The sequence below is a fragment of the Lissotriton helveticus genome, chromosome 3_2 (assembly GCF_964261635.1).
Source record: "Lissotriton helveticus chromosome 3_2, aLisHel1.1, whole genome shotgun sequence".
Taxonomy (NCBI): domain Eukaryota; kingdom Metazoa; phylum Chordata; class Amphibia; order Caudata; family Salamandridae; genus Lissotriton; species Lissotriton helveticus.
Window position 1 is genome coordinate 366,866,729 of NC_136062.1, and position 17,858 is coordinate 366,884,586.

Below are 17,858 nucleotides of genomic sequence, written 5' to 3' on the forward strand. Positions count from 1 at the left end.
GCAATAAGTCCCAGTACTCCGATATAAGAGTCTGACACCGAGAGGCATCCTCCAGCCAGCCCAACACATAGCTACCCTGTGCCTAGCCAGGACCAGCAGCATCGAAATCAGACGTCGGGAAGCATCAGGTCAGATTTTACGAAGCCAAGGAGGCATAAAATAGGGTCGGGATGCACTGTGGCACTAGTAGTGTCAGAAATGGTGGAACACACCACCCGCCAGAACTCAGAGACCTTAGGGCATAGCCACGCTAAATGTGAAAAGTCCACAGCAGGGACAGCGCACCGCACATAATTGTTCCCTGGAATGAGTCCGAGCCTGTGGAGCTGAACCAGGGTGCGGTACAGCCTGTGCAAATATTTAAAATGTATCCGATGGAGCCGGTAGTTAGGTGACAGCTTTTTCGTCTGGTTACAGCAGTATAGCCAGTCGGCGTGCGAAATGTCAATCCCAAGATCAGCGCCCCACGCCTCCCGCACCCGGTTCGAGGAAATAGGGGCGGACACTAAGGTGAGCTTGTATAATTTAACTAATTTGTGCGACGACCGGGAAGTATATATGAAATCCAGAGCCGGCATGGTGGGTGGGGGCTGAGGGAATGTGGGGTGCAGTATTCAGCAAGTATTACGCAGCTGGTACAATAAAAGTGTGTCCAGCGGCCCTGAGGAGCCAGGAAGAGAATAGAAAGTGTTTTCTGGGTAGAGATCTGCCACAGTACACAAACCCAACCGTGCGCTTGCCTAGACATGCCAGAAGCTGAAGTGGGGGAAAATCTGGGTGATTCACTACTGGAACGGAATTTGCAGAGAGCCGTGGAAGGCTGGAAAGCAGGCGCAGGATGGGCCAGGCCCAGCACAGCGTCTCGACCGTTTCGACCTCCGCCTGAGGGTGCACCACTGGCACGTACAAAGCAGTGGACAGAGGCCAGGGAGTAACTTCATCCTTCTCAACGGCAACATGAGGCTGATAAGGGGTAGGGTGGATCCAAAAATGCAGAAAATTGGCCTGGGCACACAAGGCATAGATCCTGAAATCAGGCGCGCCCATACCACCGGCAGACATGGGGAGAGTAAGGATGTCATAAGCGGCTCTTGGCTGTTTACCCGCCCAAACGAGTGTAATGATTAGGGAGCGTAATTTGCGACAGAAATGAGAAGTGAGAGGAATAAGGATGTTTAAAAACAGGTAGGGAAATTTAGGCAGGACCACCATTTTGGAGATTGCGACTCGGCCTGCCAGAGATAGCGGAAGTTGGCTCCACGATGGAATCCTAGATTCCAACCAGTCAACCACACAACCGAAGTTAGATCTCCACAGTTGATCCAGTTCTCTATTCAGCCAGATGCCCAGATAGTGCATTGGGCCAGAGGCCCACACGAACGGAAAGTCAGGTGGGAATGGCACGGTGGCATCCGTCAAGGGGAATAGAATAGGCTTGCTCCAGTTCACCTGAATACCTGAGAGCCCGCCAAAACGCATGATTTCCTGGACCAAGGGGCTGAGGTTCTCCTGAGGATGACGGACGTATAGGGTAACATCGTCCGCGTACATTCAGAGGAGCAGGGAGCAGGACGAGAAGCCTATTCCTCTGTGAGTGTGGTGCTGCCGGAGCCTAGTGGCCAAAGGATCCATTACAATGGTAAAGAGCATGGGCAATAGCGGGCACCCCTGACGTGTGCCACGAACAATACTAATAGTGTCGGAGATTTGGCCATTAATACGGAGATGTGGCAAGGGATTGGTGTAAAGGAGTTTAACCTTGCACATAAAAATTTCGCTGAAGCCCATGCGCGGCTAGAATTAAAATAGAAAGGGCCACTCCAGCATATCGTACTCCTTTGTAGCATCCAACTAGGCAGCCACAGCCGGAAGGTTAGGATTAATTTGATGCAAAACTGAGAAGATTGTGTGGAGGTTATGCGAAGTTGCCCTAATGGGAATAAAACCTGATTGGTCAGGAAGAGCAATGAGGGGCAGGAGTAAAAGAAGACGGGAGGCGATCTATTTGGCAAAGATTTTGTTATCGATGTTGATCACGGAAAGGGTGCGGTAGGAGTTGCGACAGTCGGCAGGTTTGTCGGGTTTAAGAAGCAAAGTTATCATCGCCTCACGTAATGATAGAGGGAAGATTCATTGTACATAGACGCCATGGTTCAACAAAGACCTTAATGCAGAAAGAAGACAACTTCTGTGGAAAACAAAACCCTCCCCAACCACCTTCATCAACTCAAAATGGAACGCAGAAAATAGAAAAAAACACATTGTAAAAGAAAAAGTTGCATTCTTTCCCAAAACACTAGACAAAGCAAAAGAAGTCCCAAAGACCTGTACAACACCCTTAAACAACAAATCTCAAATCCTTAAAAACAAACCCCCTTGTCTCCAAAGAGCACTGCAAAAATGTCACAAAATCTTACAATGACAAAATCACAAAGATAGACCTATCCATAGACCACCATACTCTGACACCATCTGAAAGCTCCCCCCAACATGGAAGAAACCAATGTACCTACTTCCTTGCCAAACTCTCAAAGGGCTCCCTCCACCTGGAGCCTGATGGAGGCAATACCAACCCAGGATACCACTTAACTCACACAAGATGGAAGACCATTAACCTGCTCTCGGAGGGAAACATCTCAAATATGATTGCGAATTGCAAAACCTCTTCTCACCTAGCACACCCTCTCCTGGCCTCCAAAAGTAAGGGCCTCAGCCACTCCCTAACACCACTTTAGAACAAGATAATAAACAGTTCCATCAGCAATGGGTCGATGCCGGACTGACTCAAACTAGGACAGGTCACCCTTGCTTAAGAAACCTGGTGCTGACCCGGATGACCTCAACAACTTCAGACCCATCTCTAACCTTCCTCTTTTGGTTAAAATATTTTTTTTAATGTGCTCTCTCCTAACGCAGTCAACATTGACTCCAACATTCTTCCTGATTCACTACAGTAAGGTTTTAGAAAAGGAAATAGCTCTACTTAATATAACCAATGACATACAGGCAGTAGACTCATAGATGCTGCCTACTCATCTTCCTACACCTATCAGCAGGCTTTGACATGGGTGATCATTAGTTGCTTTTTGAACCCCTCCAAAAACGGGTCGGAGGTGACGGTCTGGTCCTGAAGTGGTTCCCTTTCTACCTTCACAATCGCTCCTAACTAATAAAATTAACAACTCATCCTCCGACACATTCAACATAAGAAAAGGTGTCCTCAAAGGCTCAGTCCTCTCTTCTACCCCTCTTCTATATAAACATGGAACTTCTAACATCTAATCTCAAACAATCAGACAACCTGTACCAGATGACACCCAGGTGTACCTAAAAAATCACCTCACTAGAAGAGATATGGAGACTCAACTCTACTCTCAAAAATATCCAGAACTGGCTCTCTCGCAACCACTTAAAACTCAACCAAGATAAGACTAAAATCCAACTACAATCCAATAATGGGTAAACCTCTCAGGTCCAAGAATTCTCAACAACATTGCTGCTCTCAATTCCATACGGACATTATCTAAATCGTTCGAATCATTGGGGATCTCCCTTGATCCAAGCCTGAACATGTATTTTTTTATTTATTTACTGACTTGAGTTTTATATAGCGCTAGCTAGACCCGGAGGTATTACATGAGGATAATTACATAGGTTACAAGTTACACATTGTTACAGAAGGTACACCAATTACAAAGTTACATCCGTTGGAATCATGGCATGTAGAAGGCTAAGGGGATAATGTAAAAGGGCGAGTGGAAGGGAGATTAAGCGGAGCAAAGGCACAAGGATAAACAAAGCAGGCGGGGGAAAGAGATTCAGGGGAGAGAGGAAAGGAATAGGGGAGGCGAGCAAAGAATTTGGGGAGGGGGTAAGAGACACAGCGAGGAGACGAGGAAATAACTGTGTCCTATGTCTGGCTGGGTGGAAGACAGCTCCCCGCGGTAAAGGGATAATTTCCAGCCTTCCATTATGTTGTATTCCCTTGTCGTGGTGGATTCTCTCAGTGGTGTCGCTGAGACTCCGGGGCATAGGTGCTGGATCCGTCCCCAACAAGGGGAGAGGAGTGCTTTGGTAACGGGCACACTTAAAAGACATCCGGCTGGGTAGGAGACGGTTCCCAGTGGTAAGGGGATCAATCTCAATACACCGCTATGTGTGACTCCCTTGTCGCTGTGGAATCTCTTAGAAGGTTTTCTGAGACTCCAGGGCAAAAAATGCTGGATCCATCCCCAATAAGGGGAGTAGGAATGCTTTGGACAAGCGCATACTTATGGGGGCCATTATAGGGAGTCAGGCTGGTAGCGTTACATAGGTTACTTGTTACAGACTGTTACAGAAGGTAAGTCAATTACAAGTTACATCCGTTGGTACATGGCGTGAAGAGGGGTAAGGGGGTAATGTAAAAGGGCGACGGGGAGGGAGATTAAGCGGAGCATAGGCACAAGGATAAACAAAGCAGGCAGGGGGAGAGAGTTTCAGGGGAGAGAGGAAAGGAATAGGGGAGGCAAGCAAAGAATGCAGGAGGGAAGAGGTGGGGAGGGGGTCGGAGAAACAGAGGAGATGAGGAAGTAACTGTGTCTGTAGTCCGGCTGGGTTGGTTAGAACCGGAAGTAACAAAGCGCTTTACAAGAGGATCGTTGCGTTGCAAGTAACATCAGCTACAAGAGCCTATGCTTAAAGGTACAGTAAACAAATACAGTGCTGCATGAGGTCATGGGGGGAGAAGCCATAGCAGAGAGATGTAGTAGAACTATGCCCAAAGTCCGGCTGGGTAGGTGACGGCCAAGGGGGGGGCCAGGGCCAATCTCCTCATGAGCCATCACATAAATAACTCAGCCAGGTGTGCAATATACAATCTTAAACTCCTGCGTAAAGTCAAGACCTTCCTACCCCTGAATGATCTTAAAACCGCTACCGCTACCCAAGCGAAGGTACTCCCCAGACTGGGGGACGGGAATGCCACCCTCACTAGCACCGTGAAATCACACCTAGCCCGTTTAAGAGCTACACTAAATGCAGCAGCAAGAATGGTCACTGTAGTAAAAAGACACAACCATATCTCCCCCTCCCTGAAAAATCTCAATTGGCTCCTAATCAAGACCCGTTACTACTCCGAAACTGCCTGCCTCACTCACAAATCCCCGGTTGCACGACAATGGGGAAACACAAAAATCATCATTCTATTCACATCACCCATTATAAACACATTATTCAATTAAATCTTTAATTCAAGTATATTTATATCAGCATTGGTGTCATGCAAACAATCTATACAACTGCACAAATGGTGCTCCAGGGAGAAGTGAAAAATAGTGTGCTCGAAAATGAGCTCTTGATTCAATTACATATCCTGCATCCCCAGATTTAAAAAACCTTTTAAATATGGGTATGCGTCAGGTTCAATGGTTGTTGCATGAAAACATCCACAGCAACACCCATGGAACGCAGAGTAATGCGTAATTGGAAGCCATATTTACAAGGCCCTGAAAAGCAATGCAGTGTGGCTTTAAGTGGCCTTATTAAAATGGGTAAAAACACTGCGCCACCAGTTCGTCAACAAAGGTGAAGCATCTGCGGTGCAATAGGCTGGTAAATAAGCCCCACGACCCTTAGTGCCCAATAAACTGTAAGATTTTGGTAACCTTTACCACAACTTTAGATTTTGGATTTAAGTTAATCTCATTTAGTCTTCCTTTTGAGACATTAGTAATATTGTGTTCTCTACTCTAATGTAGCAGGAAGAACCTGTACACAGTTTCCTTCAGTGAGACAAAACCTTGTTACAAACACAGCTCTGTAGCCAAAAATAAGTAGGCCATGCCTGACAAACAGACCACGCCATGGTTAAAAAGGATGGTTTGGGAAGCAGCTGAAGACACGCAGGTATACAGAGAGAAACCAATGGAGATACAACAGGCGGTTGCTACGATACCTGCTTGCTTATAAACAAAACTTTCTTTTAACCCTTTAAAGGTTTTCTGTATGCCATGCTAGTGTTCAGGCCGGCCGCCCCAGCCTTGCAAAGTGAGCGGTCCCCTTGCATCAGCCCAGATATCTAACTCTGAAGAAAAGAATCCTGTGTTGATCCAAATACAAAGAAATGGCACTCCCCAGGGAGAACCGGAAATCAAAAGGGCAGATCTGCTTCCAGGTAGATTAAAGGACTAAAGTGTAAACAAGATAACAGCCCTGCCCTTTCACGGAAAGGTGGGTCAGTGAGAACGCAGGGGCTCGTGTTTCTCGAGCTAGTGGGCAGAAGCCTTCCCTCTGCTCCGGGATACCCCGCAGAACAGACCCCTCCTCTGCCGCCCCCCTGTCATCGGTCTTGTCTTACAAGGTGCTTGACCTGCATGAGAGAGACGCGGCCCTGTTGCGGCCGGCCGGAGAGCAAAGGGATTATGTTTTCTCCTCTCTAGGGGTGGGAAGGGACACAAAGTGGGGCATTCCTGACATAGCTGCTCCCATTCATGACCTAATTTCAGACGTGGACTAAGAACAACTCCTTTGGAGGTTCAAAGCGAGCAGTATTACCTGTAACTCTGAAAATGAACGATTCCTCTCATATTTGTGCACAGTCGGAGACGCCTACCAATTTTTTTTTAATCGGAGTTTAGTCCCAAAATAAAGATTACTAAAAAGTGTTGCTCATTTACTGTGAAAAGGCCATACAGTTTTATGTTAAAAGATTGATTAGTGGCTAACTTTCTGCAGAGGAACTGTGATGCATGAGTTCAAGTCCCAGCTACCACACTTGATCACATTGTGTGATAATGGCAACGTCATTTAGGGCCGCATGCTTCATTGAAAATACCGGTCGCAAAGGAGCAGCTTCGCGATTACTTAAATTGCGATTGCTTCAGGGAATCACAAATTGCGATTCCCCAAATGCAATGCATTAACAATAAAAAAAATGTGATTACGCAATTAAGTTCTCGCAAATTACCATCAATTCCAAGTTGATGGTAATTTGCGAGAACTTTGAAAAAATGCACAAAAGTACATTTTTCAAAGTTCCATGTTGCCCACATACATGCTTTTGGGGCATGTGTGTGTCTAACGTGATAACAATACAATTTCAGGAGTGCATCCGGGGGGTCCTTTTGGCACCCTTGCACAATTGAAATTGCATACGCAATTTGCGAGTACCTATTTGGTACCCTCAAATTGAACATGCAAATCCCATTGATTCCTATGGGCCTTTAGAACCTTAGGAATTAATGGGAAGCAATTCCTTAATTGTGATTCGCAATTTGAGAGTCGAAATTAAGAAATGTGCAGAAATCACAATTTATTTTGCGTTTCCTACATGCATAAGCATTTGCAATTCCTAAATTGCAATTTATTAAAAATAGCAATTTAGGAATCGCAAATGGAAATTATGATGCATGTGGCCCTTAATCTTCTTATGGCTATATGGTTGTCAGTACTACATCAGAACCAATCTTGTTGTCTCATCAGATAGTCCTGGAATTATGTGTAGTAGCTATTGATGTCATAGTGGTAGGTAATGAACTAAAATATATTTTGAAACATGAATTTCAACTGCCCCAACTGGAGGAGTCTGACCTGCAGGAGAGGATCATATCTGCATCTCCAAGCTATATAGATATGGTGTTTAGAATAGTAAATCTATATATACCTGTATATACCTATATATACCTATTTTTATGGTTGGTATTCTGACACACCACCACATTAAAACCAGAATCAAGTGGAGTGAAATCAACAATGGAGGGATGGATTCAGACGTATGCTCTTCTTATTCTGAACCATCTAAAAAATGTTCAGTAGAGGGGGTTCCAATTGTAAAGTCACTGGTAATTATGCATGACGTGGCACAACTATCTTCAAGAGCCTAAGTGAAAACATTGTTTTTAGATATTTGTGGTTCAATAGATAGTCAGAGTTTGTCTTAACAATCAAGTTCTTTACCGGTTTAACGGGTTTGAGACATTTCCAAGCTACGTTTGGCAAAAGGTACTCACTGCCATTAACACTCAGAACCTTCAGGCATTATTTACAAGTTTTTGCCATAAGGGCTGTGCCGCAGGCCTACCTGCAGCACTACCGAACGGCAATAGGGCAGGAATGCACCGTATCTATCAAATACAGTGCATTCCTGTTCTTTTCTACTGCACTTTCGCCAAATGGGCTACCATATACGAATGCAGGCATATTTGTACCATGGTGAAAGGGTGCATGCGTTGTAGGGATGTTTGTTTTTGTGCACATAGGTCCCCTTTCCTGCACAAAAACTATGAAAAGAGGATTTTTGCTCTTTATATATGTGCTGCAAAATGTAACACACATAGAAAAAGGAAAAACAAGGAGAAATAATGGTATTTCTCCTTGTTGCGCAACCCTTGCACCACGCTGGGGAGGTGTACATATTTGGCGCTGCTTCAGAGTATTTCCTTGTAATTCTGGGGCAGTGTCAAAAAGCCATGGGTGTTGCAGGGAACGCCGCCAGCAACACCATTGCACAACACTTTAATGCAGAAAACTGCATTAAATGGAACAATATTTGCAAGGCCGTATTAAATCACGCAAATTGACTTTGTGCTGCCGGTAAATATGGAGCAGACACTTTTGCCACTGGAGTGTAGGAACCAGTGACGCTTAGGTGGAGCTGCCTCATTGTAAATTAGGCCCTTAGCTTTAGCGGCACTAAGGTTGGGCTAGTTGCTGACTACAATCTCACAAATCAATAAGCACTACTAATTGAGTAGACCTGGCAGCCCTCATCCAACATCTACATGAGAATGAAATCCAAGGCCCTGCTCTCGCCTGGATTTACTCGTTCTTACAGGCAGGACTCCAGCAGTCAGCCTGGACGCTTACTCTTTGGACGCCTGCAACCTAATATGTGAATTACTACATGGGTCAGTCTGACTCTCTACAATGCATACATGATCCCTCTGGCAAGTGTCAACTGAACCCACAACATTGATGTATTTTCCTACACTGAGGACAAGCAACTAAAACCTTTCCTCTTCGATAAGTCTCCTGACACATGGAACAAGTACACTGCCTGTTTGTTCAAAGTTGCCAAATAGATGTAGTCCAGTTATCTCAAACTTACACCGATAAGACAGAAGCTGTGTTCTTTGGCAACAACTCCTTGCCATGGGACTCCACTAGGATACACATCCAACACAAGCACCCACACCAGGAATTTAGGAAGCATCGTAGACAGAAAACTGAACATGACCACACATGTCTATTGTTGCAATCAAAGACAAATCTTTTGGAAGCAGATCACATAGGTTTTATGATGAAATTTATTAGGAGATAATAGTCTATGTTACAGGTTACTGTAGTCATGTATCTGTAACTTCAATGCCTGACCAGGAGCAGGCTCCTTTTTCTCAGCCTGCTCACTCCAAGTGATCTCTCAAGCATACATAAACATTCTAACACTATGACATCACGCAGACACACTCTGGCTGAGCAGCAGGTAGCAGAGAACTAAGGAGAGAATACATCATGCCTAATTCAAGATATAACATCAACGCAATCAGAGCATCCTGGTGCCACAAACTGAAATTATTGAAGTAAATATTCAAATCCTCAAATGGCTCCTGAGCAGCACCCACAAAGCCATCACACACACCCTCATCACCAGCAAGCTGGACTATGAAAACATGCTTCTACTGAATCCACAAGAAGCTTATTAGAAGACTACAAACCATCCAAACTCGGCATCCAGGCGTACCCTCACCCTCCCATGCAGCATTCACATCACATAGCCCCTCATAGAGCTCCATTGGCTCCCGATGCACAAATTTGTACAGTTCATTCTCCATACCCACGCTTTTGGAACACTATACAACACTGACTCTGGCTATCCTAATAGTCACATCTCCTTTCACAAAACAACCCGATTCCTCTGTTTGACCAGACTCCTAGTCGCACACAACCCACCTATACACAGAACCAGTTCTGAAGGTTCGGTCTTCTGCTAAATCACTCATAAAGTGTTGAATGACCTCCCACTACAAATTAGAGGTGGGAAAAATCTGCTCCGTCGGAGGAGTTAGCAGACTTTTTCCCCCTCAGAGCGGAGTTCCGCAGATCTCCGCATAGTAACGCAGAACTGAGCTTTTTCTCTCAAGCAAAACCCCAGCGTAAAGTTGCCCGGTACACGTGAGAAAAATTGAATGCTCAACCTCCTCCTAGCAAGATTTCTCAATGGAGGCAGTCGTGGCAGATCGCGACCAGTTGAGAAAACTTTCACTCGCGTTGATAAAGCTGCAGCTCGAGTAGATTGTCTACTCAAGCGGTAGAAAGTAGCAGCACCATCCGCCACAACATGTAGTGCCGTGCCCAGTGTTTTTTCACAAATTAAAGAAGAAAAAAGAAAATCTGAACATTGTCAACTATCGGATGGATATTCATTAATTTACTGTCTTTTGGTTACTCGTACGAGTTGGTGCAACCCACCACTGTGGGTAGATGTAGTGCAGCTTGCACTGATTTTACAATGCAGGACAAACTCCCAGTGCTAAAAATAAGTGCAGGCAACACGACTTGACAGACTCGGATGCTGGCGGACCTCCGCAGAGCTCGGCTGAATTATTCCGGCATGTAGTGGAGTTAAACAGAGTAGAACTCTGCGAACTCTGTCCAGGCCTACTAAAAATCAGAGCCTTCTCCGCCCTTCTTGAATTGCACAAGAAGAGGAAGACATTGCTTTTTGATTAGACCCCTTCCCCGCCCGCTGCGAGCCAAGACTCTCACCCGAGCAGCACCAGATTATACGCTATTACAGATAAAAATAACATAACAATATAAAACAATTGGTGTTAGTAGAGATTTAAACAAATGAATCCACGTCACTAGGACTGCAGTGTTCCAGTTCTGGTTTTGGAAATAGCATATCACTGCATTGTAGGAATTGGTTTTTATTCATTTGTTTCATGTTGTAAAAACATATAACATATAAAACTAAGGGCCAAAGCTTGATGGGTGGCAAACGTGACAGGGGGAATAATTTGGCCAAAATAATACATTTGCTTCACAGAGAGCAAGAGACTGTTGCACATAATGGCATCTGTCACCGCCTCCCTTTTTGACACTTAAGCCCCTTCAGTGGCCCTTAGAATGGGTTGTTCACCTGGCCCAGTTGAAGACAAGAACCAAAAAGCCACCACCAAGGGACACAAAAAGTGATGTCTCAGTATGAGCGTTTACAGTATTCACGGTATCCACCTTATGTCCACACATTTTCAATCCACTCATGTACTGTTGCCAGAAAAATGACACTTATGGAAAAGGAAACTTTAGGCAGAGTCGCTCCCACACTTTTTGCTTTCCACGTCCTACTTTTTGCTGAATATGTTAGTGTTGGACTATGGACTCTGAGAACTTTACCACTTCTCTCCAATGCTAAAGTGCAGGTGCTTTCTACCTAAAACATGATGACAGTGACTCATACCCATTTGACATATTTAATTTACCCATAAGTCTCTAGTTAAGTGCACTACATGTGTGAAGGGCCTGTAAATTAATTGCTACTTGTGGCCCTGCAGCACTACGAATGACACTCGCTTTAGCAGCCCTTTAACCATGTCTCAGGCCTGCCACTGCAGAGCCTTCATGTGCAGTTTACACTGCCATATTGAACTGGCAAACTAAACCCTTGGCAGGTCCAAATCTTTCCTTTTTTATACATATAAGTCACCCTTAATTTAGGCCCTGGACAAACCAGACTGCCTGGTGCAATTTATTTAAAAGTCAGGGCATGTACTTTTAAGTTTTACAGGCAGAGGAAGTGAAAAACTCTCTAATTGATTTTTCACAACTGCAAGGTCTATCTCTCCCATAGGATAACATTGGGATTACCTTATTCAATTTTATAAGTGTAATTCCCAATTGGGAAGACATTAACCCCTCAAGTCTGGTGTCTCTGAAATCACAATTTAAAATCCAAACGTAAGGTGAAGTTGGATTTAAAAATGCCATTCTGAAAATGCCACTATTTGAAATTTGGCACTGTCTTACTTTAGCCACTTGGAGCCTGCTGTCTGTCCATGATCACATGTCTGGGGTGGGTGACAACTGGGCTTTGTGTAGAGAGCCACACACAATGTTTGCTTAGGTGTGACATGATAAGCCATCCTGTCAGGATGGGAGGGTAGAGCTGGACCAAGCCACACTTATACCTGAATAGACTATGTCTTGTCCCGACACAAAGGGCGTCATACCCCCCTGGCGTTCATCTAGAGCCAAGGCTGGAAGGGCAGGTCCTCTGTGCACTTCAAAAACCAACCTTTAAAATCTCCCCCACTTCAAAGGCACCACGAGGTATACGTACTGGACCTCAGATACCATCACTTCAGTACGCCGCTGTACCTTTGGATACTCTGTCAGGTAGGACTGCTGCATAAAAAACTGCTACTCTGCTAGGCTGCTCGTTGCTGGATTCCTGCTTTGCTGTGCTGACCTGTTGCCCGATGCCTTCTGCCTGGGTGAGAAGGAATGGACCAGCATCACTTGACACCAGAACCCAGAGTGCCTCCAAGGGATAGTTGGCTGGCTTCCTGATCTTTAGTGTCAGGGACATAAAAGACTTCCAAGTCCTGCACCTGGACCCTGCCATCTGTGAGTGTACCCTGCCAGGTGGTGCCACCCCAGTCCTGGACCCTTGCATGGAGGCCTTGTAGTGTAGTTCCTATTATCCCAATAGGCTCTGCGCATTGGAATAATACCTTCAATAGTATAGGCCTAGACCAGACGTTAACTAGGTCTTCTATTGTCGATATTAGACTGAAAGTTTTGGGTTTGCCAGCTAGCTCAGATTTCACTATAATTTTTCATATAATTCACTAGAAACTTTCTCGAATAGGCAAGGAGGAGTTGAACCTCCCTGGATAGACAAGAAGGGATTTAGTTTCTGACAACCATAGAACATGACAACTTTGCTCTCCCCTAATCAAGAGTGTATCTCTAGAGTCGTGTGAAAACAAAAGACAACTTATTTTACTCAGTCAGTACGTGCATTCTTAGTCTCACCAGATTGTAGAGAAAAGGAAGAGACGGGCGTGTTCAATAAAAGATGTTATTTATTGATCAGTCTCTTTTCTCATACAAGAGAAATGGATCGATATTATCGCAATACTTATGGTTAAGTAAAGTGCATACAATAAAAGCAGAAGTATAAAATAATACTGTAAAAACATTTATATGGTTTCTAAGCCATAAGGTGGTTTAAAATGGATAAAATAGATACATACACATATACATTTGACTAATCGTACTCAACTGGTGTTTCTAACTACGCCTACCCCGGTGTACCTGACCTAAGCCTAATACGTGGGCGGGAATAGAAAGTAGCAGTTTAAGTTAAGTTTGTTTTGCCAAGTGACTGACTCAAGAATTCTCTGCAAGGGGTTATTCAGTTCTGTACCTGGAATCTAGGATGAATGAGGGATGGTATCTCTCGTCTCTGGTCTCGATATTCCAGGCTGCCTGCGAGGGCTACCCGGAAGCGCCGGAGCTGGATTTCTCGGCAGGAGAAAGCAGCGTCTCGTCCTCAGCGCGTCAGGAAGGCGGGGCTGCGCCAGCGGGGTCTGCTCTGCTCTGGGCTTCGGCAAGTCTGGCTGCTCCGATCTCGTCACCACCGCGTGTGTTTGCTTAAGGCAATACCGGTAATATTTATACCTGTAAGGTGCCGAGATTGACGTAAGGATGGACATAGATACGTCAATAAGGATGTCATACGACTTGGTCGTTAGCACATTCTTTTGCTGAAGTTCTCGATGAAATCAAAACAATGGCCGCAGGGTTTTTCCCAGGTTGTCATAGGTTTGATTTGTTTTGAGAACTCCGTATGCCTTATCAGGGGCTGGAGGAATATCGCTTGTCTAATTAGATGGCAAGCGTTATGACCTAATCAGATAACACGTTCCTGTGCCGTAGTGTGGCTTAATCAGATAACGGTTTCTGCATCATGGGATGGCTGCTAGTTGACTTGTTAACCAGAACAGGGTCAGGAATAGGGGGATCGATACAGAACCTATAAGAATACATCACACCCACTCCACGCTAACTATGGCCATGTTTAGGAATCTAGGCATAGTAAAACATACTGTAGAGTATCGTGTATACCTTACCACCCCAAAATACATGTAATGCATTTCGAATAATGTAATATACGGAAAAAAAATATTCACATGTACTATATGCACTCAAGCTGTAGAATAATGCTAAAGTAATCACGCATATGTATACATTATTGCTAATTGGTATATGAGAATTTACACATGAAATGGCTCTTAATACAGAAGAAAAAAGGTTCGAGACCATTTCATCACAGAATAAAAATAATTATGAACATACCAGCGGGCAGCTAATGTCTATAAAGTTTCTAAAAATAGAAATTTTAGTTCTCTAAGAATAGTTCTTACTTTAAGCAGAAGATAAGTGTCCCGAAAATTCGTAAAAATATTTTGGGGCTGCTGAAAAAATCGCTGTCCGTGAACTGGAGGGAAAATTGTTCATGTTATTTTGCTATTAAGTTGAAGGCCAAATTCAGGGTGTTGGGAACGCCGTGTGCTAGCTTGCTTAAAAGTCTCTATTTCTGTTCTGGTGAGAACATCATATCATTTAGACTGTCGAAAAAGCTGTCAACAGCTTCCTGGGAGAGTTCCACTAACTCGGAAAAAGGTGTAACCATGCATTCGTGCGCATGATTGTCTCCATTGACGTTTTGATTAGTATTGCTGACAGAAGGTCGTACCTGATCGATGCTGCTTTCATCTTGAACTCCACTACCCCTTAATCGTAGTGGTGAAGTTTCCACGAATGCCGTCATCAGGATTGGCAGCCGTTGAGGGCAGCACAAAGCATGAGCCTTTATCGGACCCAACAATGTTTCTGCATCCATAGGCGCATCCGATTGTAGCGTCAGACAGGTGTCCAACATGCGTTCTTCTCCGCACAGCAGGCACCTTAATACAGGTAAAACACATCGATGCCACATTGGTCGAAATGAAAGAAACCAAGTCATGTTCAGGTCTCTAAGCCGGGATAGTCCCAGGATTTTTGATATCCGGTCCCGGTATCCAATGGCTCGGATTGTTTCTTCCCTTGTCGCAGGTGTTTTGTCTGTGACATGGTTTGCCATAACGAAATATTAGGACCAAGAATAGGATTCCTGCAATTAGTCCCAAAATGAGGGGAAGTCCGCCAAAAATCGAATGGACGAAATCTGGAAAAATACCCAGTATGGCTTTGAATGGTGTTAATGCCATCGAAAATACTGTCTTAAATACTTTTGAGACTCCACTGGTATCAGAAATATTTAAGATTTCATTCACGATTTCCGCGAAATGTATGGGGGAATTAGTTGATAACAATGAGTGAATCTCTGCAGTCGTCCTTGCGACTAGGAGATCATACGTTTCTTTTGATGACGTGAGTCTGGTCGGCGTCTGAAGAAGCACTGTTTTCATTCTGCTTAAAGTATCTATTCGAATAGAAGTAATTTTCAAGTTAGGCCATGCCCTTGCCTCCCTGTCTGGAAAGGAGCTGGGGAACAATGAGTGTCCACAGCACATGACCTTCGCAGTCGTAGTTACGAGATAAGGAGTCCCGGGCATAAGACTACAACATCTGCGATCCACAATTAGAATGTAACTCCTGTTATAGAGTCTTTTAAGGAATGGTTCTATCTCTGTTGCAGGTGCGCCTAGCTGGTGACATGAAAGGTTATTTGAGTTCCCTTCACAGGCTCCATGCAAACTAATTCCATTACACAGAAGTGTACCGCTTAGTGACATCGCACAATTATTGCCACTAAGAAACACTTTCTGTCCTTTATTACTGACACATGCATGTGAATAGGGCAAGTTCCATGTTGTCTTAATGTACCCTTTTCCCAATTTTTCGTACATGCCAGCCTGTATATATTTTTGGCAGTATTGAAACCTGAAGGTTGATATTGGAATATTAATTATCCCATGTATTATCCATTCACTGACAGGTCGTTCTGACATTGTCACTGGTAATCTCTCGAGTTTCTCAATGCTCAGGATTGTATAATCAGCACCCTTTTGTGCCATACTGATTTGTTTATCAGTAAGGTTAAAGATATTGAATAGTGACGTTGTGTTGATTAAACGCCAAGGCACATAGCCTGAACGCAGATTTTGTAAAGTCCAGCCAAGCTGTACAATAGAACTCAATTGAGACTGACCGTGTTGTAACAACAGTAAGTCTTGCGATATTATGTCGATTGCTGAAGACACAATGCTGTCCAAAGAAAAAATTCTGGAGGACAGAGTCATTAACCCATTGTCCACTACAGAAAGTGATTTTTCCAAATTAATACCGTCAATTTCCCGTATACTTTCTGCTGTCTCAATTTGAGTTACCTTCCAGGCCTCATTGTAAGCTGCATATACAGAGGCTGCTATGAAGCGTTTTTGACGCTGTTTGCGCGGTCCCATAATGAAATCACGCAAGTCAGCACCATCAGTAAGTAAAGTTAGGTGTTGCTTAATTTCTGTCAGTGTGGAAGTTTGTAGCCATTGAAGGCATAATTTGCCCACACTGTAGGTGGTTATTATCCCTGGGTGTTGTCTTTGGGAATATCTAGGGTCTAGCCTGGTCAATTTGAACCCCTGTTTTTTGTTCAGGAATCTGTCTTGACAGTTATTAGTATCTGTGGGCCAGATCAACCACTGTTTCCAATCAGGATGTGTTCTGTTTTGGTTTAATATATAGTTTACGTCTATCTCTTCATCTGTAGAGCTATTGCTGTCCATTGTTGGCTTTGGAATAGACGGTTTATTTAAGTCTTTGATTTTGGCTAAGCCAAGACAGGTGGTTTGTTGAACAGTGTCATTTAAAAATATAATTTGTTCTGGGATCATGCAGGCTCTAAACAATGATTCTATACCTTGTACTTGCCATTCTTTTGTACCCCAAACACTTTTAACTTCAACATTTTTGTCCCAATAATCAAAACCAAAAGTATTCATTTCTTCAAAAAATGAGTCTGAATATATCAATTTCGTGTTTGTTAGCATGGTCTTTGTCCCTGTCTTATTTGACAATTTGAAATAAAATGTTTCAGCATTACTTGTGTTGAACCCTGAAAAGTATGAATATTTGTCGTAAAAGGTTCTTGAGCTTCCTTTTGGAGGGGTTGCACAATGTTCCCATTGATTATAATTTAAAACATTTCTAGGTTGTGCAGATTTATGTAGAAAATGGTTACCATAGTGGTTGTAACAGTACATACTATCATAATTAGTCGAACCCTGCAAATAATCATGTTTGGTAAATTTAGCAGACATCACTAAGTCAGACATCATATTATTTATACTTTCAAAGTCCCAATCATCAGCAAATGAGCTTGTTTTTACAAAGTCACTCAACGAGATCTTAATTTGGTGTGGATATTTCAGGATCTCAACCGGACCATAAATTTCGTAGTCAGTATTGTCCCATGCTACCCCACCCGGTATAGGATTGGCTGTGAAGTTGACTGAAGAAAGTTCTCTTTTCTCGACTTGTGAAGATGTGTGTGGCTTGAGGATCAAGTTGATTTTCTGACTTGCTGTGTCCATTTTAGCATATTTTCCCTCAATGAAGCGTCCCAAAGTTAGTACCATGATGAGCCAAAGTATGAGGATAAATGCACCAAAGCCCACCCAAAATTCAATCCATGGAGAAATCAGATATGTTTCTTTCAGCTGTTTCAAAAGTTCTTTAGCTTTATCTTTAAAGGTTTTTGTTGATGGCTGTGTTTTTGATTCACTTAGGTCTTCAGAGGAATCATCGAAGTTTATGAAGTAGCCGAATGCAGTTCTGTCAATTGTTCCAATTGCTTCAGGATTACTGTTTCT